Source organism: Uloborus diversus, chromosome 5 (genome assembly GCF_026930045.1).
Source record: "Uloborus diversus isolate 005 chromosome 5, Udiv.v.3.1, whole genome shotgun sequence".
NCBI lineage: Eukaryota > Metazoa > Arthropoda > Arachnida > Araneae > Uloboridae > Uloborus > Uloborus diversus.
This window is the reverse complement of record NC_072735.1, coordinates 146627317-146653492: the sequence shown is the minus strand read 5'-3', so window position 1 is coordinate 146653492 and position 26176 is coordinate 146627317. Positions and strand designations below refer to the sequence as shown.

Below are 26176 nucleotides of genomic sequence, written 5' to 3'. Positions count from 1 at the left end.
AAATAATAAACATTTCACCCTCATTTAAAAAAAAATAAATGTCTTAAGAATTTCTAACACCCCCCCCCCGGAACCCCCCCTTCAGCGACCTCAATAACCAGTTCCTAACCCTTACATTTTTAGACACATTGACAGACTCATTAACGTGTGTCACGAACAGTGCTGTACCGGTACTAAAAGTAGCCATCAGCTTTTGCATCGTGAACTCGAGTGTTTACTAAAATTCCAGGTACCAATTGCACAATGGTACCAATTTGATTAATATCGCTCATAATCTTTTGGTATTTCAGACACTTGCCGCCCCCGACTGGCCAGTCCGCCCCTGTCTCTATCTCTTTGCGTTACAATCCAATTCGATTCCGTTGTTGAAAGCATAACACAAGTATATTTTCTGTTTACTTTTACACGAAAGGATTGGCGTTTATTTTTCAACTCGTATTCTGCTCAACGTACATTTTTTAAGTGTTTGAAGTTTTTTTTTCGTCTCCAAATTAGGGAATTTTTCTGTGAAAGTTTCGCTTACGAATGAAATGATAGAGCAATTCCCGTGGTTCTAACATATTTGTGCAAATCTCTAATGATGGGGGAAAAAAACATTACAGTCGAAAATATAAAACATTATTAAAATCGAAAAAAAAGGTATCAAAAAATTCGTTTCGTTTACTAATATAGGATTTTTGAAGTTATGTAATTTTAAATAAGAAGTTAAATGTCATTAATTCAAAATCCTTCTCCTTATGAGGCCAGCCAAAGGAATGGTTTGATAACTCAATGTACTGATGAACAAGACAAAGTAAAAAAATAAAACTTTCGCACAGCACCTAACCATATCATTATTATAACAGCGGTAAATAGAGGAATAACATCAATTTCAAAAAACGGATTTAAAGCATTCACAAAATTCTCCATTCATGCCAAGGAAATGGGTCGAAGCATTTTCCGAAAAAATGTTTTGATCAGTTCGATGAGAGGGGAGGGGGGGGGGGGGGGGATCCTACAAATTTCCACAGAACAAAATCTTAAAGAATTTTACCAATAAAACAAATGAAATAAAATTAATTAAAGAGGCAAAAATGCATTCGTGTAAATATTTATGCAGTTAAAAGCAAGCAACAATCAAGAAAATATTGAAAGAAAACACGAACATCGCATAAACATGTGCCGAACTCGTAAAAAATACCGAACGAAAGCTGGCCAAACTAAACCAAATCCATATAAATTTGAGAATAGTTTCAAAACCAGGATATACAGGGAAGAAGTTTTGGATTTTTTAAAAATTGGATGTTAAAATTTGAGGAGAATTGTCAAGTTATGGGAGACTTGTTAACTTGTTGACATAACTTATAAATAAAATGCGCTTCTGAAAATCAGAATGAAAAACCCCACGTAATGACCCAGAAGCGCTTAGACAAGTTAAGTTAAAAACCTTAATAATTAATAAACACATTTAAACAATTTTAGCAATCACTCGTTTGAAAAAAAAAAATCGTTAATTGGGGGGGGGGGGGGGGAGGCAATCCAGTAGACGATAAGAGACTCTGCTGGTTCTTTTTTCCGGGAGGCCTAAAATTTATAAATCCGATCCGGGCTTGGTTAGAATAATATCTCCAAATCGTCGATTTAGTCGATTAAAAGAATTTGTTTGGGGCAGTGACCTCTCGTCGTCTCTGCAAAGATGAGATTTTACTTTAACTTTCTTTCGCTAGATGGCGAGTTCAGTATTTTCAGCTTTTAAGTAGCTACATAAATTATAAGCTGAAGGAGGCGCCGTGGCTTAGTTGGTTAAAGCGCCTGTCTAGTAAACAGGAGATCGTGAGTTCGAATCTCGCCGGTGCCTAGTGGGAATTATTTTTTCTCCTTTTAAAATGTCATGAAAGGCCCGGCGTTTGATCAGTGTGTTCTAAACCAGTGCTTCTCAACCGGTGTGCCCAGCTCAATGGGTGTGCCGCGGCATACTGGTACGCCGCGACAATGTCCTTAGTGTGCCACAGTATTTTCGTAGTTGTAGAATAAGGAAGGATACCTATTTTACCTGTGCAAGAAATCGCATATAATGTTCATAGTTTCATGTATTGTTGCTGGTTTCATTAAAGTAATAACAACGGTGTGAACATTTATTTTACCAACATGTCAAGAAATCGTAGGGGGAACGATAAGTTCCGATGCAACGAATGAAGTGGTCAAAATGCCAATTCTAGACGATTTAATCAGGTGACTAATTAATGACATGACGCGGGACATTAAAAATAATAACTGATAAACTACAAGTAGCTGATTTTTTTTTTTTTAAATTTTTAGTTGATAATTCAACAGATATAAAAGATGTACTATTCTTGCTCATGAGGACTTCATTCAAAATCATTTTATTTTCTGCAAAGAACTTTCTCATCATGCAACGGGTGATGAAATATTCTGCGTTACAGCTAAATTAATAAAAAGCAACGGGATTCAGTGTTACAACTGCACACGCGCATACAGTGATGAAGCAATTGCAAAGATGGAAAATAATCGAAGGGTTCATGTTGAATGCGAAAAATCAAAATCCAGGTGTTCAAATCGGTTTCCTCTATCGTGAAACTCTCCTGGCAAACAATATGACATATGAGTTGAAGTTAGCCCTGGTTGAGGCAGTAAAAACCGCCAACTTCATTCAATTAAGACCACTTAATTTTCAATGTACTTTCGGAAGACGTGGGCGCAGATCATTACTGCTTGCTTCTTCGCACGGTGTTTCGCAGTTTTTTGAAAAGCAAGGTTAAGCCAAGAGTTTTTGAGTTGGGGGACGAGGTGCAACTTTCTGACTTAGATTACTATACAAATATTTTCTGGGGAAAACGCATACGCGTCTGATATTTTTAAGTATGTATATTAACGAACTCAATCGAAGAATTCATGGACGCGGTGAGTATCGTGTTCAAATGCTTCCACAATTAAACGGATTCAAACCAAATATTTAGCAGGGGAGTGGGAGAGAGGAATTCGATCGTGGCCCTTAGGACATGTTTAAACGGACCGACTATAGTTGGGGCAAACCTAGCCTGGCAGCATTATGAAGGTTAAGCAGATTCAAATTACAGCATTACGATGCTGCCGGGTTAGGTTTGCCTCAACTATGTGAAACCTATATACCTTGAAAGAAAAGCTTCAAATAGTGGTAGAACATTTGGCCATGATTCAGAACAAAGTTTAAGTACTGTTGTTTTACTTCAAGTTGACTGGCGTAAAACAATATGACTGATTTCGTGATCCGTTGACGCATCGGCAAAGGAATTTTCTTCATAATAAAACTTTATTGGCCTCACACAGGAGCGACAGCTCCTTAAAACTGCGGTTTAGCGAAGTGTCTTTAGACGTATATTGGCTATTAGTGAAAAGAGTGTACCTAGAAATTTCTGATCATGTTATTCATGAGCTGTTACTGTTACCATTATTCTTATAGCATTGACACTATTCAAGAACAGCAAAATATTACGGCTAGATCCACGATTTAAAAACTTCCTGCAGCTCTTCTTACCATAGAGCTGAATACAAAGCGCCAATCTCCCTCAAGACAGGCATAACTGCTGAAGAATAACCTAACTCAAGTATAAACTAACTCAAGATAGTCGTGTTAAGTGAAAGTTTCGGACTTGCTAATCCTAATAATCACTAAAATTCATGCACGTTAATTGAATTTCTAAGGGAACTGAAATGTTTTAAAAGATTAAACGTTAAATCCTGACATGGAAACGCTGGTTTTTTCCCTGCCTTGCTTCGATTAATGAGTGATGAAAACATTGTCTATATTGACACATAAAATTTGTTTCAGTGTGCCGCAAGAATTGAGCCAACTATCAAGTGCGCCGTAAAGTAAAAAAGGTTGAGAAGCACTGTTCTAAACCTCAACAGCGCGTATGTGATTCTCCCCCCCCCCTTTCTTTTCATACGCAAACATCACTTTATGAAAAATTCGTTTTTTTTTCTTCATTTTAAATTTTATTTCTCAAGTATAAATGACATTACAAAACATTTTCGTCCTGGTATTTATTTATTATATACATATATATATATATATATATATATATATTTTTTTTTTTGTTTTTGTAAAAACAGCCTCATAAGTTTTATGGAGTTGTTTTCTAACGGATCTTTTAGCCAAGTGAGAGAGAGAGAGAGAGAGCAGATGAGAAGTTATTAAAAGCAGTAACAATTAAAATGGTAGTTTAAGGAACTAATCCTCATTGTATTCAATTCAATTGAAAGCTTGAAGGGAAAAAACTTTTCAATAACTTTCGTGTCAAATTCTTAAAAACTAAAAAAAAAAAAAAAAAAAAGCAGCGAACGAAATAAGGCTGTAATTCTCCCGTTCTATAATTATGATAACGATGGTAAAAATTTCAATTGTGTGCTATCATTTCAAATGGGTTTTTAACCACTTCCTTCCATCGCTTTTTGGAAAACAAAACATCTAGTATTTCAGATACCTCCCTGCAGACCCGTGACTTAGGAGGGTTAGGGGAGGACCAAGTGCCCCCACCCCTCCTGGCTTTGCAAAAATATTGTTTTGTATATTTTAATCAGGAATGTCCAAAAAAAGGGGTTAGTAGGTCTTACTTGATAAAGTATGAAATTTTTAGTGTGAAATATTTTTTTTTTTGTAAATGCTTCTATAAATAAGCTATCTACTGTCATTTAAATCTTGATGACAAACTATTTTAAACAAAAAACAAAACAATTGCACCTGTGAAATTTATTGAAAGCCCCTATAAGTATATACAGTGAAACCTCACTAAACGGCTACCAATCCGTAAATAATATAAGCAAGTCTCATCATAAAATGAAGTTTGAGACCTAATCTGAACGGGAAATAGTATATTATTTAAGTGTAGTTTACAGTTTTCGAAAAAAGGATACAATATATATTGGACTTAAAATTTTTTATTCTTCTCCAACAACCGATTTAAAACTCGTTTTTCAATTGAAAATGTAAATATCTAACATTGCATCTGACTTTCCTATGACTTAATCTACACTGGCCTCAAAAAGTTCAAGGTACAACATGTGCTTCAAAGCTCACCATTAAAAAAATGGCAGTAACACTAAAATGCATAGTTTGCATGAATGAAAATAACGAACTTTAAAACCATTTATAAAGAAAAAATATAGCTGCCACTTTTATTTTATAGAAAAGAACACATCTTACTGAGTGAGAAAAAAAATGAAAATATCAAGCTTTCGTGCTTTTATGTGTAAGTTGTGTTGATTTTCAACTGTTGTTGGCAGTTTCGGTGACAATATAGTCAATAGAGTTTAGAAAATGTCTCAGGGACGTCGTATGCCCGATTCGTTAAGGTAGCGGGCAGTTGGATGCATGGAAATGGGATTGTCTCAGGATGATGCTGCTGGACGTCTCAATGTGTCTCTTAGGTGTTGTTCGGCAACTTTGGGATCAATACCAAGTAGAAGATTCTGTGTCCAGAAGACCTGTTTCAGGCCGACCACAAGTTACAACACCTGTAGAAAACCGTTTTCTAGTTCTTTCGGTCCGAAAGGAGAAGAACCACTACTGTGCCGCAGCTCGTTGCAGACCCCTTTGTAGCATCAGGAAGAAGAATCTCTGCTACTACGGTGCAAAATCGTCTTCACAAAGCAGATCTCTATGCAAGACGACCAGTTGTGTTGGTTCCGCTCAACGGACTACAGCGAAAGATCCGCTTATGCTGGACAAGAGAATATGTTTCCTGGACCCGGCAGCAATGGGCTTCTGTGCTGTTCACAGACGAGTCCAGATTTACATTGGAGAGTGGTTCAGGGTTTCTACTGATCTCGAGGGAACAGCACACTAGACACCATCAATTCAACACTGTTGAAAGGCACAGTTATACAGATGGTGGAATCATGTTTTGGGCAGGGATCTCGCTTGATGGTCACACTGACCTGCATGTGTTCCACGGAGGAACTCTGACTGGCCTGAGATATCGGGGGGAGATCCTTGATCCATATATCCGTCCATATGCTGGTGCTATTGGTAATGAATTCATTCTGATGGATGGTAATGCACGACCTCACCGAGCTCGGATTGTTGAGGCCAGCTAGATCTCCAGACCTGAATCCGATAGAACATCTTTGGGACTATCTCGGCAGACAGGTTGCGGCTATAAATCTTCCTCAAAGGCCCTTACATGAGCTGGAACAAGGCTTACTCTGTGTCTGGTCTTCGCTTCCTATTCCGGTGCCCGACAACCTAATAAACAGCATGGAAATTCGATGCCGTCAATGAATTCAAGTTAGGGGGGACACATTCCTTATTAGAACCCATTTTTGTATTGTTTCTATGACATGTTACTACATAACATTATGATGTTCTGTTTTCTTCAAGAATGGACTTTCCCGAAAAGATTGCTTTTTCTTTTTTTTTTTTGCTTTAAATCGTTTTTGCAATACACATATAAATTTCTATGACGCATTTAATAAAAAAACTATTTAATGCCCATATCCTCCAAAATTTTTGTTTCTACATTGATTCATTTGAAAATTAGACGCATAAAACCGGTTGTACCTTAACTTTTTGAGGCCAGGGTATTATCCCCAAAAATCACTTCAGTTGAAAGTTGAGTTTGCTGATGATTACAAAACGCATTAGTAAATTGATCGTCAAAAGCCGAATTAGTGCCTGAAAGGCATAAAAATGTGTTTGTTCAAAAAACGTCGACTCGTTAACAAGAAGACGTTTATCTCAGTCGGCACCGTAATTATCAAATGAGTCCATTGCTGTTTCGTGATGGAAAGAATTCGATATCATATACGGGCCATTTCACAATTTTGTCCAAATGTAGAGTTCGCAACATGATACTTTTTTTGCTATAATTATTCAATTTACTGTTTGATTTGCACATTGTTTCATTTTGAGTTTATATGTTGGTAGGATTAAGTCAGAATAAAAATTTGTGCTAATCAAATAGCACATTAAACAGTTATGGCAAAAAAAGTGTCATATTGCGGACTCTACATTTGAACAAAATACTGTGAAATGGCCCATACTCTATTAATTTTCTCGCCGATTTTCTGTGCTCATATTGCTCAAAATTTTGAATACAATGTTCGAGATTCATAAAAATGATCTTCGACAGTGTTGTTTGCAACCCAGATTACACATGCACACTGACCAATTATAATAAAATAAGCATGAGTGAAATTTTTACTCCAAACTATCGGAGTTCGTGAAACAATTCTTGAAGTGAAGGCCTTATTCGCTGTAAACATCCTTGAATTGAATGGCTGTAGATGAGAAACAGAAAGTGAATAGCTTTTCCTAAATAATAGGGATGGACGCATCCACTCGGCGGCGGATCAAAAGGGTTGGGTTACCATTGCTAACGGGTGTTTTTAACAGTAAGTCCATGGGCTAAAAAGTCTGTGCCGCAAAAATTCGGCAGTTAAGAGGAGTGACCGCTAAAGACAAGTTACCGCTCGAAGAGGTTTTACTGTTATTTTACATATACATAGTTAAAAGAACGTGGAACAGTTGCGTAAGATCAATTTCGGTAAATTTGCCAAAATTATAAATTGAAAAAGGCATTTAAAACACTAAATTTTTGTGTCTATTTAAAGTTGGGTAAAGGCAGAATTATTATCCCTTCATCATCACTAATAATTACCACATCATCTGCATTAGGCCAATGAAAAGTGTCGCCATTTCTGTTCGTTCTTTCAAATTAGCAGTATTTTTTCATTTGCATTATCAACTTCCAAACTCAGAGCTGTATAATACTTCATAGTTTTCCTTTATGCAAGTTTCACAAATACATATTCACCAGCTTTTGCAGTTTTTATAGCTGAACTATCATTCCTTCTAAGTCTACATAGTTATCTTCTATTTCATTAATAGAAAATTTTCATCAGAGTGCCTTTTGATTTTAAAATCGTCAATATTATTGACTAGTGGTACCCGCACGGCTTTGCCCCTAATAGAAAACTAAAAGGTCTTTTGGTTCGCCTGTATATTTACAAATAATGTATGGTGAATTTTCTCGCCAATTGGCTTGTATCCATGTTACGGTTCCACGTTATGATAATTTCGTAATTTACTCGTCCATCTTATGATAATTTTGTTCTTAAAATTGGAATAGAAAAAGAATCACATCGAATTTTCGAAAAATCGCTTCGAGGTGCACACCCCCATGCCAAACTAACTTTGTGCCAAATTTCATGAAAATCGGCCGAACGATGTAGGCGCTTTGCGCGTCACAGAGATCCTGACAGAGAGAGATCCGGACAGAGATCCTGACAGACAGAGAGATTTTCAGCTTTATTATAAGTAAAGAAAATGGGAATAGAAAAAGAACCGAATCGAATTTTCGAAAAATCGCTTCGAGGTGCACACCCCCATGCTACAAACCAACTTTGTGCCAAATTTCATGAAAATCGGCCGAACGGTGTAGGCGCTATGCGCGTCACAGATATCCTGACAGACAGAGAGACTTTCAGCTTTATTATTAGTAAATATACTCTGTACAGAAATTCCGGTTGCGGTATGCACTTTAGGTAAAACTATACAGGAAAGTTTAACGAACATAAAAAAATTAACCAAGACACACTTCTATGTAAAATGTTCTTTGAACTCCCTTAAAATAATTCTCTTAAATTTTACTTGGCATAAGTTCAATGACATAGAAAAACGTTCCATATGAAGCCAAAATATTTCCAAAATCAATAGCTCTGAAGAAATGCGACATGATCAGTGTAAAACAAGTATAAAACCAGTAATCATACTTCAGTTTTAGGGGGTGACCCACTAACCCCAGTGACCAACTTCCCCCAAACAACCGTACAACGTTTTTTTAAATAATATGTATTTTCTTCTAATTTTTCTTACTTAATCTTCTTGGATATTTTTTAATAAAAACAGGTTATCATTGCTAAATATGTAGAGAAAAAGGGAGTGTCATTATCATGGGTGCTCACGGGAGGATCATTGTGCAGACTGTCATTGAATTTTTAGTGGGCGGGTAATTTTAAAAGACTGGATATTCTTGCACATTCTTCGCAGCATTTGAGAAGCATTTCGCACCTCAAAGCATAAAAAGAGATTGGATGATCACATAAGTTTCGAAACGGATAATTTATGAAGTATATAATTGGGAAATTTTTTCAGAGAAATGTATGATTTTTTTTTAATCATAAGTCATAATTAAGGCATACATTTTATTATTATTATTATTATTATTTTTTTTTTTTGAATTCCTTGATTTTGTTATTTATTTTTAAAAAGTTTATTCAAAACATTCTTCATTTTGATTCCGGTATTATGAGATACATTATTCAATAATAAAAATCGAAGAAAAAAAAACGTCAATCCTCCGAGCCGGAGTCGAACCAGCGACATATGGATATCTATTTTTATACCTACGTTCCACCGCTCTGCCAACTGAGCTATCGACGGCATACAAAACGTTCAAAGCAACAGACGGTATTCGATATAATGAAACTATTAAAAGCATCCGAGATGACAGATTTAAAATTTTTCATTGGAAAAGAATCTCTAGAATTCCCACAAGTTAGGAGGACGAATTTTCCGCAGAAAAGCAAGCGTTCTCTCAAAAAAACTCCCGATTATACTTCATACTTAATTCGTTTCAAAACTTTTATGATCATCCAATCTCTATTAATGCTTTGAGGTGCAAAATGCGTATTATAAAAAACTTAGGTTAGTATCCCCTAAGTGCGATCGCATTGCCTCGCAAATGTTGTGAAGAACCTCTCAAAATATCAAAACTCTTATAAATTACCCGCCCACTAAAAATTCAATGGCAGTCAACACAATGATCCCCCTTTGAGTACTCACGATAGTGGTGCTCATTTTTTCTTCATATTTCATGGTGATAACATATTTTTCTTTTAAAGTATCCGAGAAGAACAAGTAAGAAAATTAAGAAAAAAAAATACTTGAATGTTTAAAAGAAAGTCATACATTTTATTAATTTCTTTTTTCCAAGTTCCTTGCGTGATTTTGTTATTTATTTTAGTCAGTTTATTTAAAATATTCTTCGCTTTGATTCCGATCTTTTGAAATACTTAATTCAAATATAAAAACGGAAGAAAAAAATGTCAATCCGCCGAGCCGGAGTCGAACCAGCGACCTATGTATTTCTGTTTTTTCAGCTACAGTTCACCGTCCTGCTAACTGAGCTATCGACGGCACACAAATCGTTCAAAGCAACAGACGGTATTCGATATAACGAAACTTTAAAAAGCATCCGAGATGGCGGATTCAAAATTTTTTATTCGCATACAATCTCCATAGTTGTCAAAAAGTAGGAAGACGAGATTTCCGCAGAAAAGCAAAAGTTCTCTCAAAAAATTTGCCGATTATACTTCATAATTGATGCGTTTCAAAACTTTTATGATCATCCATCTCTGTTAACGATTTGAGATGCAAAATGCATAATATAAAAACAGAGGTTCATATCTCGTAAGGGCAATCGCAATTCCTCGCAAATATCGCGAAGAACCTCCCATAATATCAAAACTCTTTTAAAATTACCCGCCCACTAAAAATTCAATGGCAGTCTGCACTACGATCTCCCTTTGAGTACTCGCGATTGTGATGCTCCTTTTTTCTTCATATTTCACCAGTGATAACATATTTTTCTTTAAAAGTATTGTTACAAATTCTGTAAATAGTAATTATTGTAGTAACGTAACCTGTAAATAATTTCCCGTAATGAATATACAACCCCTTAACATATGGCTAAAGTATACAAGCCCCTATTCTTTTTATTTCATTGATAAAATTTGATAACGGTCTACGCATTTCTCGAAGCAGAAAGAATGTTGTAGAAAATTCTTGGATGTTTATAAAAGCCGTTAGCGATGGATAAACGGAGAGTTTCGATTGAGGATTTCGAATTGAGGCGAGGCATTTCGCTGTGTTGTTTTCGTATTTGGAAGTAAATACGTGTGTAAACGTTGAGTTTACGGTGTTGTGTGATAATTGCTTAGTTGCTGATGAATAATTTAGCAGTTGTTGAAGATCTTTCCTGTACATAGTGTAAATAAATTTCCTGTGTTTTTATCAAGAACTGTGTTTTCATTTCAAGAAAGTGGAAGTCGCACCGAATCCGTTACAATTTGGCGCCCAACGTGGGGCTTCTTCTGGACTTTCTTGGAGTAAGTGACTTTGGACATTTTTTCATAAAGACTTTTATTTTGAATTAGGACTTTATTTTTATGGTGATTACTCGCGCAATGGATGAACAATTAAAACAACTTCTTGACGCAATCACCTCTGTGAAGAGTGATATGGCGGCTAATCAAGAACAATTAAAAAATGATATGGCAGCTAATCAAGAACAATTAAAAAATGATATGGCAGCTAATCAAGAACAATTAAAAAATGATATGGCGGCTAATCAAAACCGATTGAAAAGTGATTTAACGGTGCTGAAAAATGACCTAGTTTCTAACCAAGAGGAAATTAAAAACGACCTTACTTCGGTGAAGACTGTGATGGAAAACAAATTTAATGAGATAGAGCATCGAGTTGATGCTTTTGATGAAAAATTTGAAACGGTAGAAAACCGTATCGCAACAGTTGAAAATCATGTGGATGAGAAAATTAAAAACATGGAAAGGAGATTGGCGATCGCGGAAAGCAGCTCTGTACAGTTTGGCGCTCCCACATCGGTTGCTCGACCGTCCATTAAACTTGCCACATTTGATGGGAAAACTTCGTGGCAGGTTTACAAAACTCAATTCATGATAGTGGCGGAAGCGAACGGATGGGACTCAGCTACCAAGGTCTGTCATCTTGCAGCATCCCTGAGAGGTGACGCAGCGGACATTCTCCAGACCCTTCCGGACAGCCAGCGCCTGGATTTCGCCGCCCTCACATCTGCGTTGGAGCTTCGCTTCGGTGAGAAGTGCCAGAAAGATTTCAGCCGACTCCGGTTGAAGTCCCGTTTCCAGAAAACTGGGGAAACCCTGCAAGAGCTTGCGGTGGACATCGAGAGACTGTCTCATCTTGCTTTTTACGACTGCCCTGCGGATGTTCGAGACAACCTGGCACTCAACTACTACATCGACGGGGTTCGAGATCCGGAAATCCAGAAAGCTCTACGGATGGCGGATGTCAAAGACCTGAGTTCTGCTGTTGTGTATGCGATGAAGTTGGAGGCCGCCCAGCAAGCAGCCCGCAAGGATCGCCATCTAATCCGGACTCAGGAAGCTGATGAGTCTGATTCCAGGTCGTCCCACCTCGCTGAACTTGAGAGACAACTCGGTGACTTGACAAGACATTTGAGCAGCATAACAGCCCAAAAGAAACAAGAGCAGAAGTGCTGGAAATGCGGTGGTGAAGGACACCTGCGAAGGAGTTGTCCGGCTCGCCAAGCTACGCGAGGGAAGGAAATCACCACCACTAAAGCTCTGCAGATTTCCTCTTCTAGTAGTGGCAGTGATGGACTTTTCATTTACGCACATGTAAATGGGAACCCCTGCAGACTGATTGTTGACACTGGAGCCAATGTGACAATCATTAGGACAGATGTGGCTCGTGAATTTGGATTGAAACTGCTGTGGACATCGCCACGCGTAAGTCTCCAGACTGTGACAGGTGACAAAATTGAGATTGACGGTAAAGTGGACTTGGAAATAGTGTTTGGGAATGCCACCTACCATCATACGGCATTCGTCGCTAATATCACGGACCCCTTCATTCTCGGATTGGACTTTTTGAAGAAATATGACTTCACTCTCGACTTCAAGACTAATGAGCTGCATTCGATGAGAGAAGACATAGCCGTTTTCCCTGCAGAGAGTGATGTAAAATCCGCTCATCAAATAATAGCTCAAACAGATTTATCGATTCCCTCAAGGTCAGAATCATTAATACCTGGCTCCCTTGAAGAAAGCAATAGTTTTCGATTTGGACTCATTGAATACCCTAACCTAAGCAATAGCCTAAAAGGAGTACTGGTAGCATCTACGCTTGTGGACCTTTCTAAGGATGTAATTCCTGTGAGAGTCGCCAACGTGAGTGAAAGGCCAAGGAATATCCGAAAAGGTGAAGTGTTGGCAACTTGTACTCCAGTAAACTGCATCATTAGAAGAATCAATTCCCCTGAGACTGTGTCTTCTGAGTCCTTGACGTCGAAGTTAATTGGGAGTGCGCCATTATCGAAAGATCAAAGAACTGCTGCGGAACAATTGGTGGAAGACTTCAAGCATCTGTTTTCATCTAAATCGGAGGATGTTGGCCGTACGAATTTAACGCAGCACAGGATTTACACTGGAGAACACCCCCCTATTAAACAGCATCCAAGACGACTACCGTTCGCCAAGAAGGAAGAGGTTGAGACCCTCTTGAAAGAGATGAAGGAGAATGATGTAATCGAACCCTCATCCAGTCCTTGGGCCTCTCCCATCGTCTTGGTCCGAAAGAAAGATGGCTCCACCAGATTTTGTGTAGATTACCGACGGCTGAATGAAATCACCAAGAAAGACAGTTACCCTCTTCCACGGATAGACGACACCTTGGACACTCTTTCCGGACACAAGTGGTTTTCGACCCTGGACTTGAAGAGCGGCTACTGGCAGGTTGAGATACACCCTGATGACCGAGAAAAGACAGCGTTTACAACTGGACAAGGCTTATGGCAGTTTAAAGTGATGCCCTTCGGCCTCTGCAATGCACCAGCTACTTTCGAGCGTCTTATGGAGACAGTGTTAAGAGGACTTTCCTACGAATCCTGTCTGGTCTACTTAGACGATATCATCATCGTGGGTCGCAGTTTCGAAGAACATCTGGCAAATCTTAGGAAGGTGCTGCAAAAGCTTAAGGAAGCCAATTTGAAGTTAAGCCCGTCCAAATGTAATTTGTTCCGCCGGGAAGTGAACTACCTTGGTCACATCATCTCTTCTGAAGGTGTACAAACCGATCCAGAAAAGGTATCTGCGGTCAGGAGTTGGAGTCGTCCCGAAAACATCCATCAGCTGCGAAGTTTCCTGGGGCTCTGCACGTACTACAGGAAGTTTGTAAAGGGTTTTTCCAACATTGCACGACCTTTGCATAAGCTGACGGAGAGCAAGCAAAAGTTTGGATGGTCCAAAGAATGCGAAGATGCATTTCTACGACTGAAGGAGGCTTTAACATCAACGCCTATCCTCGCCTATCCTCAGCCTGAAAAATCCTTCATCCTGGACACTGATGCGAGCAACGAGGGCATCGGAGCTGTTTTATCCCAAGAAATTGACGGAAATGAACATGTCATCGCTTACTGGAGCAAATGCTTATCAAAGTCGGAGCGAAATTACTGCGTCACCAGAAAGGAGTTACTGGCCATAGTGAAAGCTGTAGAACACTTCCATCATTACCTCTACGGCCGAAAATTTCTGCTTCGGACAGATCATGCCTCATTAACTTGGCTTTTGAACTTCAAAAATCCGGAAGGCCAGATAGCCAGATGGATACAGCGGCTCCAGGAATATGACATGGAGATCAAGCATCGAAAAGGGTTATCTCACGGTAATGCTGACGCTTTATCAAGGAGACCCTGTCCTGAGAACTGCCACTATTGTTCCCGAATCGAGAAACAGTATGGAACGACTAGCCCTACCGCCTATCAGGTGACAGTGACTCCAACATCATCAGAACCTGATCCATGGAGTGATGACCAAGTTCGAAAAGATCAACTTGAAGACCCCGACATAAAACCAATTTTGGAGTTCATGGAAAGTGACAGTCGGCGACCTAGCTGGCAGGACGTTTCCATCTTCAGTCCTGCAACAAAAAGATACTGGGCTTTATGGAATTCGCTCCATTTACGGAACGGCGTGCTACACCGAAAATGGAAATCTGACGACGGCAAAACATCTAGGTGGCAGTTACTACTTCCCCGATCAAGGATTTCAGATGTTCTGAAAGAAATACATAGTAGTGCGACTGGAGGACATTTTGGTGTCTTGAAAACCCTCAATAAAGTTCGGGAGCGCTTCTTCTGGAGCAAGGCGAAGGATGACGTGGAGAAGTGGTGCCATTCTTGTGACGCCTGTGCTGCTCGTAAAGGACCGAAGAAGAGAAGCAGAGGGAAGCTACATCTGTACAACGTTGGAGCTCCTTTCGAACGAATTGGGATCGACATCCTGGGTCCTCTACCAAGAACTGCTGATGGGAACAAATACATTCTTGTTTCCATTGACTACTTCACCAAATGGCCGGAAGCATATCCCATTCCAGATCAAGAAGCTACCACCGTAGCAGAGACTCTAGTCCAACATTGGATCTCGAGATACGGAACACCTTTGCAGATTCATTCCGATCAAGGGAGGAATTTCATCTCTGCTTTGTTTAAGGGCCTATGTCAAATTCTCGGAATTGAGAAAACTAGGACAACACCACTACACCCACAATCGGACGGCATGGTGGAGAGATTTAACCGCACAATCCTGAATAATCTCTCACTTATGGTATCCAGAAATCAACAGGATTGGGACAAGAAGCTACCTTTGTTCCTGCTGGCCTACCGCAGTGCTGTCCACGAGACTACCGGATTTGCCCCATCTCAGATGCTCTTCGGACGAGAGCTTCGGCTACCTTGTGATCTCGTCTTCGGTCGTCCTCCGGATGCGCCTTCATCGCCTGAGGAGTACATCCAGGATCTCCAGGCCCGGTTGGAAGACGTTCATAACTTCGCTCGAGAGCGAATCAACATCGCGGCGGAGAAGATGAAGACCAGATACGACACAAGGTCTACTGGACATGAATTCAACGAAGGCGACAAGGTTTGGTTATGGAATCCCATCCGACGGAAAGGTCTGTCACCCAAATTGCAGTCGCATTGGGATGGACCCTACAAAGTCCTTAACCGACTGAATGACGTCGTAGTGAGGATCCAAAAATCACCTAATGCAAAACCTAGGGTTGTACATTATGATCGGTTAGCCCCATACTATGGCCATAGTTCATGAGTATTACGTAAACAACCATGGTTGATAACATAAAAGTTGTAGATAATTCTTTTGCTTTTAATGTTTAGTAATATTTCTTGTTATTATTGTGTTTCCTATGTATCTGTTAGTTATTAATTAATGTGAATATTTGTAAACTTTTGATAGAAGTTCGACACCCTTTCTGGGGATTGTACTGCCCGGGACGTGCAGTCCTTAGGAAGGGGGCAATGTTACAAATTCTGTAAATAGTAATTATTGTAGTAACGTAACCTGTAAATAATTTCCCGTAATGAATATACAACCCCTTAACATATGGCTAAAGTATACAAGCCCCTATTCTTTTTATTTCATTGATAAAATTTGATAACGGTCTACGCATTTCTCGAAGCAGAAAGAATGTTGTGGAAAATTCTTGGATGTTTATAAAAGCCGTTAGCGATGGATAAACGGAGAGTTTCGATTGAGGATTTCGAATTGAGGCGAGGCATTTCGCTGTGTTGTTTTCGTATTTGGAAGTAAATACGTGTGTAAACGTTGAGTTTACGGTGTTGTGTGATAATTGCTTAGTTGCTGATGAATAATTTAGCAGTTGTTGAAGATCTTTCCTGTACATAGTGTAAATAAATTTCCTGTGTTTTTATCAAGAACTGTGTTTTCATTTCAAGAAAGTGGAAGTCGCACCGAATCCGTTACAGTATCGAGGAGAACAAGTAAGAAAATTAAGAAAAAAATACTGAGTGTTTAAAGGAAAGTCATACATCTATATATATAAAACGCTTATGCGTGACGCAAAACGAGCCTTTATTTCTTTCTCTCCGTTGGCAACGATCCGCTTTGTTTACGTGTTTACAATCGTTGTTTACAAGGGGCCGTGGTAGCCTGATCGGTAGGGCATTGGACTCGGGGCCGGAGGGCCTCGGGTTCGATCCCCGCTGGTCGAAGACCCACCGTCGTCATTAAAGGGGACTGGGCGACGTTAAATACGCTCGTGGTCTCAATGTCCTCCAAGTGAAACGATACCTCTGGGGGTGCTAGCACCAGGTAGCTATTAGCTCTTGGACTAGTTCTAAATTCTCATTAACTGTTCGATCCGGTGATGGTGCTGCCATCTATCGGTATATAAAATAATGGAGGCAAGGCACTTAGTATGCAGTCCTCGACATAAATACAGTTGTAGTCAGTTGTGACTCTTGAATAGTTGTTTACAAGTGCTGCAGACTCGCTTCTAGCGGTAGATTTCCAGCGTTAGAATTTTGATTTTTGAATGAGTGTTTTCGATCATTTTAATATAATTTACAAAGAAAAGAGCAGTGTGCTTGGCAGTCTTTAGATGAAAGATTTAAACGCTGATCGGTAAGCAATGCAGTCGATAGGATTAGGCGCGCAAATGCACGCCGTGAACCGCGAATTGCAAATCGAGTGAGTTCTGTAAGTGTTTTCAAACATATTTCCGGTATAATCATGCACTTTACTGGAAAAAAGAGTTGAAATAACAGTGATAGTAATGAAACTGGAGGAAAATATTATTTTATTTAAAAAAAGAATGCTAATAATAACACTGATACTTATCCTCGAATACCACATATTTTATCCGATATAGTAACGTGCCTTTTAAATTCAAACGTGAACAATTTCCTGTTAGATTAGCCTTCCTAATGACTATAAATAACGCACAGGGTCAAACTTTTGATACGATTTTTTTTAGATTTGACAAAACCACTTTTCAGTCATAGACATGTCATATGTAATGCATTCACGAGTCATAGTATCTGAAAACCCAGAAATTTTCTATCGTGTGTGCAGAGAAGTATTATGATTTTCTTCTTTTTTAAAAAAATAGTTTGCAAAGTTAATGTTGATGTCGAAAGGTTTTTCCCTTAACCATATTGCTTACAAAAAATAAAGTTCCCTACTTACCAGGGCTGCAGTGTCGGAGGAAAAATGTCCTACTCTGACTACAAGATTTTTAGAGACTCCAACTCCTTTACCCAAAATTAGTCCGACCCCAGCTGTGACTCCGCAAATATTGGCAGAGCTGCGAATTTTGAGAGAAAATTACCGACTCCGTCTCTTGAAATTTTAAACCTTCGACTCTGACTCCTTTACCATAAAACCAGTCCAACTTCACAGCCCTGCTATAGCTTACCACGAAAAGAAGGTGGATGACCTCAATGCAAAAACATCATTTGTGATAGGTTGTTTGTTATTATTTTGGAATAGATAGGATTAACAAGACCATGCCTTTTACTATTTGGTGCTTTCTGGAAGATTCTACCTATTACAAATGATGTTTCCCTTAAAGGTCATCCGCCTTCTTTTCGTGGTCAAGCTTAACTAACTGCAACCTGTAAATACTGAAGTTTTTTTTCCAACCACATTTTTTCATGTACAGTGAAGCACCGCTTATACGTTTTTGAAGGGGCTATGAAAAAAGTGTACAAATGAAAAAATGTATAATTGGTAAAGAAAATGTATATTAGACCCTCCAGGGACAATTTAGAAGACATATAATTAATAAAAACGAATAGAAGAGTAACCTATAAACCGTGCTTCACTGTATTATGTTATTCCACATAGACTAAATGAATTTATTGGACAACTCTCACTGCCAAAACATGTCACTTAGTTTTGCATTGAAGTTAAGAACTGAACAACAATAGCAAAGTAAAGCAACAAATTGAATCGTGAAGACCTGAAGAGCGAAACATTTCACATGCTTTTGCAATGGCATTGATGTTAAGAACTAAACCACAGTGGCAAAGTAAAGCAACAAATTGAATCGTGAAACCTGATTTTACTGCTAATATGTTTTTACAAAATCATTTTGACCCTCTGCTTTATTTATAGTCATTAGAAAGGCTAATCTAACGGAAAATTGTTTACGTTTGAATTTAAAAGGCACGTTGCTATAGAATGAAATAAATGGTATCCGAGGTATGACAAATATTAGTGTTATATAGTAATCAATAATTTTTTTGTGCTGCAATAATATTTTTCTCCAGTTTTATAATTATCAGTCTTCGGTCAACCCTTTTTCTCCAGTAAAGTGCATGATCAATCCGTAAATGTATTCGGAAACACTTGCGGAATTCTCTCGATTTGAAGACGGTGTGCATTTGAGCACCTTAGCGTATCGGCAGCATTTCTGACCAATCTGCGTTCAGATCTTTCATCTAAAGACTCCGTAGCCCACTGCTCTCTTCTTCGCAAATTATATTCAAGTGCTCTGAAGCCCAGAGGCTCAGTGGTAGCCCTGCCACGCTGCAGGTCCGGGTTCGATCTCCGGGTTGGGCATGATTGATTCAGCTGTTCATTCCTTCAGTGGGTCGATAAAATAAGAACCAAGTATGCTTGGGAATTAAACCATGGGGGTTCCGCGTTAGGCTGACCTCTTAACCGGACCATCTGCCTAGCACCCCAGAGCCCTTGGTCAGAAGGAGTGAGATGAGTACAGTAGAAATTGGCCCTCATAAGCTCACTGTTAAAAATTCAGGAAGATTTTCTGGTAATTGTTACTGTAAAATGGCGGACTTAACGCATTGCTGATTTCTACGGTAATTTCTACCGGAGAAATAAATGATCCCAGCGCCAATTGGTTGCTGTGGGCTACCGAGGAAACCGTAAAATTTTACAGTAACATTTGATTTTTACAGTAATAGTTACTGGCAACATGGATGCCAGTAACAATTACCGTAAAGTTTCCGGAAAAATTTTAACAGTGCTGTCGTGCCACTGGATTTGGTTTCTTGACTCATAAAACACTCATTCTAACATTTTTTTTAATAAATCACTGCTTTCAGAGAATGTCAGAAGTTGCTTGCTCTTTACAACTGTTAGACATTTTAAAACATAAATATACACATATTTTGACACTGAACACAGTATAGTTAAAGACCATGAAATGTTTTTAAGTGTGTTAACATTGTAGTGTTTTTTTCACTGCAATTTCTTTTGCATTCAGTAAATGTAGGAAACTAAGATTACATTATGTTTGTAATTTTAGTACAAAAGTATTCCCTTGCATACTTCTCTCAAAAGATAATGGAATTGCAAACTTTTGCTTTATAATAATGCAATGCACGAGTTGCATGTCAAAGTAATTGTCCCCTTTTAAATGTATGAAAATCATAAGTATTATGATATTCATATTAAAAAGAAAAACTACCTTTTTTTTAAATACAGATAAAGCTAGACCAATATTTGGTGACCGGTGAGCGAGCGCAGTGAGCTCGGATCGCGAAGCGATCCGAAAGAACTGCGTAAGTAGTTCCGGGGGTTAGCGAGCAGGGGGCGATAGCCCCCTAAATTTATTAATTTATTTTTCTTTAAATTCTTTGATTTTTATTTATTGACAATTTATTTAAAATATTCCTCGTTTTGATTCCGGTCTCTTGAAATGCTTTATTCAAATCTAAAAAGGGAAGAAAAAAAATTTCAATCCGCCGAGCCGGAGTCGAACCAGCGACCTATGGACTTCTGTTTTTTCAGCTACAGTCCACCGCTCTGCCAACTGAGCTATCGACGGCACACAAATCGTTCAAAGCAACAGATGGTATTCGATATAACGAAACTTTTAAAAGCATCCGAGATGGCGGATTTAAAATTTTTTATTCGCATACAATCTCCATAGTTGCCAAAAAGTAGGAAGACGAGATTTCCGCAGAGAAGCAAGAGTTCTCTCAAAAAATTTGCCGATTATACTTCATAATTGATGCGTTTCGAAACTTTTACGATCATCCATCTCTGTTAATGATTTGAGATGTAAAATGCATAGTATAAAAACAGAGGTTCATATCCTGTAGGGCGATCTCGTTTCCTCGCAAATGTCGCGAAAAACCGCCCATAATATCAAAACTCTTTTAAAATTACCCGTCCACCAAAAATTCAACGGCAGTCTGCACAACGATCCCCCCTTGAGTACGCGCGATAGTGATGCTCGTTTTTTCTTTATATTTCTCGGTAATAACATATTTTTCTTTAAAAGTATTCGAGAAGAACAAGTAAGAAAATTAAGAAAAAAATACTGAGTGTTTAGAAGAAAGTCATGCAATTTATTAATTTATTTTTTCTAAATTCTTTGATTTTTATTTTTTGACATTTTATTTAAAATATTCCTCGTTTTGATTCCGGTCTTTTGAAATACTTTGTTCAAATATAAAAAGGGAAGAAAAAAAATTTCAATCCGCCGAGCCGGAGTCGAACCATTGACCTATGGATTTCTGTTTTTCCAGCTACAGTCCACCGCTCTGCCAACTGAGCTATCGACGGCACACATATCGTTCAAAGCAACAGACGGTATTCGGTATAACGAAATTTCTAAAAGCATCCGAGAAGACAAGATTTAAAATTTTTTATTCGCATACAATCTCCACAGTTATCACAAAGTAGGAAGACGAATTTTCTGCAGAAAAGCAAGCGTTCTCTCTCTCTCTCTCTCTCAAAAAAAAAATAAACCCTCCCAGAATATCAAAACTCTTTTAAAATTACGCGCTTACTAAAATTTCAATGGCATGGCGCACGATAATCCAACCGTGAGCACCCGTGATAGTGATACTCATTTTTTCTACATATTTCATGGGGATATCCTATCTTCCTTTAAAAATATTCGATAAGAACAAGTAAGGAAATTTAGAAAAAATACTAAGTGCTTAAAAGAAAGTCATACATTTTATTAATTTCTTTTTTCTGAATTCTTTGATTTTGTTATTTATTTTTAAAAAGTTTATTTAAAACATTCTTCGTTTTGATTCCGGTATTTGGAAATACTTAATTCAATAATAAAAATCGGAGGAAAAAAAAAAAGAGTCAATCCGCCGAGCCGAACCAGCGACCTATGGATTTCTGTTTTTCGAGCTACAGTCCACCGCTCTGCCAACTGAGCTATCGACGGCACACAAATCGTTCAAAGCAACAGACGGTATTCGGTATAACGAAACTTTAAAAAGCATCCGAGATGGCGGATTTAAAATTTTTTATTCGCATACAATCTCCATAGTTGCCAAAAAGTAGGAAGAAGAGATTTCCGCAGAGAAGCAAGAGTTCTCTCAAAAAATTTGCCGATTATACTTCGTAATTGATGCGTTTCGAAACTTTTACGATCATCCATCTCTGTTAATGATTTGAGATGAAAAATGCATAGTATAAAAACAGAGGTTCATATCCTGTAGGGCGATTGCGTTTCCTCGCAAATGTCGCGAAAAACCGCCCATAATATCAAAACTCTTTTAAAACTACCCGTCCACCAAAAATTCAATGGCAGTCTGCACAACGATCTCCCTTTGAGAACGCGCGATAGTGATGCTCGTTTTTTCTTTATATTTCACGGTAATAACATATTTTTCTTTAAAAGTATTCGAGAAGAACTAGTAAGAAAATTAAGAAAAAAATACTGAGTGTTTAGAAGAAAGTCATGCAATTTATTAATTTATTTTTTCTAAATTCTTTGATTTTTATTTTTTGACATTTTATTTAAAATATTCCTCGTTTTGATTCCGGTCTTTTGAAATACTTTGTTCAAATATAAAAAGGGAAGAAAAAAAATTTCAATCCGCCGAGCCGGAGTCGAACCAGCGACCTATGGATTTCTGTTTTTCCAGCTACAGTCCACCGCTCTGCCAACTGAGCTATCGACGGCACACAAATCGTTCAAAGCAACAGATGGTATTCGATATAACGAAACTTTTAAAAGCATCCGCATCCGAGATGGCGGATTTAAAATTTTTTATTCGCATACAATCTCCATAGTTGCCAAAAAGTAGGAAGACGAGATTTCCGCAGAGAAGCAAGAGTTCTCTCAAAAAATTTGCCGATTATACTTCATAATTGATGCGTTTCGAAACTTTTACGATCATCCATCTCTGTTAATGATTTGAGATGTAAAATGCATAGTATAAAAACAGAGGTTCATATCCTGTAGGGCGATCTCGTTTCCTCGCAAAAGTCGCGAAAAACCGCCCATAATATCAAAACTCTTTTAAAATTACCCGTCCACCTAAAATTCAACGGCAGTCTGCACAACGATCCCCCCTTGAGTACGCGCGATAGTGATGCTCGTTTTTTCTTTATATTTCTCGGTAATAACATATTTTTCTTTAAAAGTATTCGAGAAGAACAAGTAAGAAAATTAAGAAAAAAATACTGAGTGTTTAGAAGAAAGTCATGCAATTTATTAATTTATTTTTTCTAAATTCTTTGATTTTTATTTTTTGACATTTTATTTAAAATATTCCTCGTTTTGATTCCGGTCTTTTGAAATACTTTGTTCAAATATAAAAAGGGAAGAAAAAAAATTTCAATCCGCCGAGCCGGAGTCGAACCATTGACCTATGGATTTCTGTTTTTCCAGCTACAGTCCACCGCTCTGCCAACTGAGCTATCGACGGCACACATATCGTTCAAAGCAACAGACGGTATTCGGTATAACGAAATTTCTAAAAGCATCCGAGAAGACAGATTTAAAATTTTTTATTCGCATACAATCTCCACAGTTATCACAAAGTAGGAAGACGAATTTTCTGCAGAAAAGCAAGCGTTCTCTCTCTCTCTCTCTCTCTCTCAAAAAAAAAAAACCCTCCCAGAATATCAAAACTCTTTTAAAATTACGCGCTTACTAAAATTTCAATGGCATGGCGCACGATAATCCAACCGTGAGCACCCGTGATAGTGATACTCATTTTTTCTACATATTTCATGGGGATATCCTATCTTCCTTTAAAAATATTCGATAAGAACAAGTAAGGAAATTTAGAAAAAATACTAAGTGCTTAAAAGAAAGTCATACATTTTATTAATTTCTTTTTTCTGAATTCTTTGATTTTGTTATTTATTTTTAAAAAGTTTATTTAAAACATTCTTCGTTTTGATTCCGGTATTTGGAAATACTTAATTCAATAATAAAAATCGAAGGAAAAAAAAGAGTCAATCCGCCGAGCCGGAGTCGAACCAGCGACCTATGGATTTCTGTTTTTCGAGCTACAGACCACCGCTCTGCCAACTGAGCTATCGACGGCACACAAATCGTTCAAAGCAACAGACGGTATTCGGTGTAACGAAACTTTAAAAAGCATCCGAGATGGCGGATTTAAAATTTTTTATTCGCATACAATCTCCATAGTTGCCAAAAAGTAGGAAGACGAGATTTCCGTAGAGAAGCAAGAGTTCTCTCAAAAAAATTGCCGATTATACTTCGTAATTGATGCGTTTCGAAACTTTTACGATCATCCATCTCTGTTAATGATTTGAGCTGAAAAATGCATAGTATAAAAACAGAGGTTCATATCCTGTAGGGCGATTGCGTTTCCTCGCAAATGTCGCGAAAAACCGCCCATAATATCAAAACTCTTTTAAAATTACCCGTCCACCAAAAATTCAATGGCAGTCTGCACAACGATCCCCCTTGAGTACGTACGATAGTGATGCTCGTTTTTTCTTTATATTTCATGGTAATAACATATTTTTCTTTAAAAGTATTCGAGAAGAACAAGTAAGAAAATTAAGAAAAAAATACTGAGTGTTTAGAAGAAAGTCATGCAATTTATTAATTTATTTTTTCTAAATTCTTTGATTTTTATTTTTTGACATTTTATTTAAAATATTCCTCGTTTTGATTCCGGTCTTTTGAAATACTTTGTTCAAATATAAAAAGGGAAGAAAAAAAATTTCAATCCGCCGAGCCGGAGTCGAACCAGCGACCTATGGATTTCTGTTTTTCCAGCTACAGTCCACCGCTCTGCCAACTGAGCTATCGACGGCACACATATCGTTCAAAGCAACAGACGGTATTCGGTATAACGAAACTTTTAAAAGCATCCGAGAAGACAGATTTAAAATTTTTTATTCGCATACAATCTCCACAGTTAAAGTAGGAAGACGAATTTTCTGCAGAAAAGCAAGCGTTCTCTCTCTCTCTCTCTCTCTCTCTCTCAAAAAAAAAAAAAAAAAAAAAAAAACCCTCCCAGAATATCAAAACTCTTTTGAAATTACGCGCTCACTAAAATTTCAATGGCATGGCGCACGATAATCCAACCGTGAGCACCCGTGATAGTGATACTCATTTTTTCTACATATTTCATGGGGATATCCTATCTTCCTTTAAAAATATTCGATAAGAACAAGTAAGGAAATTTAGAAAAAATACTAAGTGCTTAAAAGAAAGTCATACATTTTATTAATTTTTTTTTTCTGAATTCTTTGATTTTGTTATTTATTTTTAAAAAGTTTATTTAAAACATTCTTCGTTTTGAATCCGGTATTTGGAAATACTTAATTCAATAATAAAAATCGAAGGAAAAAAAAGAGTCAATCCGCCGAGCCGGAGTCGAACCAGCGACCTATGGATTTCTGTTTTTCGAGCTACAGTCCACCGCTCTGCCAACTGAGCTATCGACGGCACACAAATCGTTCAAAGCAACAGACGGTATTCGGTATAACGAAACTTTAACAAGCATCCGAGATGGAGGATTTAAAATTTTTTATTCGCATACAATCTCCATAGTTGCCAAAAAGTATAGGAAGACGAGATTTCCGTAGAGAAGCAAGAGTTCTCTCAAAAAAATTGCCAATTATACTTCGTAATTGATGCGTTTCGAAACTTTTACGATCATCCATCTCTGTTAATGATTTGAGATGAAAAATGCATAGTATAAAAACAGAGGTTCATATCCTGTAGGGCGATTGCGTTTCCTCGCAAATGTCGCGAAAAACCGCCCATAATATCAAAACTCTTTTAAAATTACCCGTCCACCAAAAATTCAATGGCAGTCTGCACAACGATCCCCCCTTGAGTACGCGCGATAGTGATACTCGTTTTTTCTTTATATTTCATGGTAATAACATATTTTTCTTTAAAAGTATTCGAGAAGAACAAGTAAGAAAATTAAGAAAAAAATACTGAGTGTTTAGAAGAAAGTCATGCAATTTATTAATTTATTTTTTCTAAATTCTTTGATTTTTATTTTTTGACATTTTATTTAAAATATTCCTCGTTTTGATTCCGGTCTTTTGAAATACTTTGTTCAAATATAAAAAGGGAAGAAAAAAAATTTCAATCCGCCGAGCCGGAGTCGAACCAGCGACCTATGGATTTCTGTTTTTCCAGCTACAGTCCACCGCTCTGCCAACTGAGCTATCGACGGCACACATATCGTTCAAAGCAACAGACGGTATTCGGTATAACGAAACTTTTAAAAGCATCCGAGAAGACAGATTTAAAATTTTTTATTCGCATACAATCTCCACAGTTAAAGTAGGA

The 26176-nt window shown here is 37.8% G+C and overlaps 5 non-coding genes across 5 annotated transcripts; 1 reads left to right on the top strand and 4 right to left on the bottom strand.

The window, feature by feature from the left end:
* The first annotated feature begins 1763 nt into the window (after positions 1 to 1763).
* Trnat-agu (transfer RNA threonine (anticodon AGU)) lies at positions 1764 to 1837 on the top strand. Its single transcript has one exon. It is a non-coding gene; the product is annotated as a tRNA-Thr (tRNA).
* A 20636-nt stretch (positions 1838 to 22473) lies between these two features.
* Trnay-gua (transfer RNA tyrosine (anticodon GUA)) lies at positions 22474 to 22560 on the bottom strand. Its single transcript is given in 2 exon segments — positions 22474 to 22509; positions 22524 to 22560. It is a non-coding gene; the product is annotated as a tRNA-Tyr (tRNA).
* A 2030-nt stretch (positions 22561 to 24590) lies between these two features.
* Positions 24591 to 24677, bottom strand: Trnay-gua (transfer RNA tyrosine (anticodon GUA)). The gene is given in 2 exon segments: positions 24591 to 24626; positions 24641 to 24677. It is a non-coding gene; the product is annotated as a tRNA-Tyr (tRNA).
* A 551-nt stretch (positions 24678 to 25228) lies between these two features.
* On the bottom strand, positions 25229 to 25315 carry Trnay-gua (transfer RNA tyrosine (anticodon GUA)). The gene is given in 2 exon segments: positions 25229 to 25264; positions 25279 to 25315. It is a non-coding gene; the product is annotated as a tRNA-Tyr (tRNA).
* Positions 25316 to 25973: 658 nt separating this feature from the next.
* Positions 25974 to 26060, bottom strand: Trnay-gua (transfer RNA tyrosine (anticodon GUA)). The gene is given in 2 exon segments: positions 25974 to 26009; positions 26024 to 26060. It is a non-coding gene; the product is annotated as a tRNA-Tyr (tRNA).
* Between the last annotated feature and the right edge of the window lie 116 nt (positions 26061 to 26176).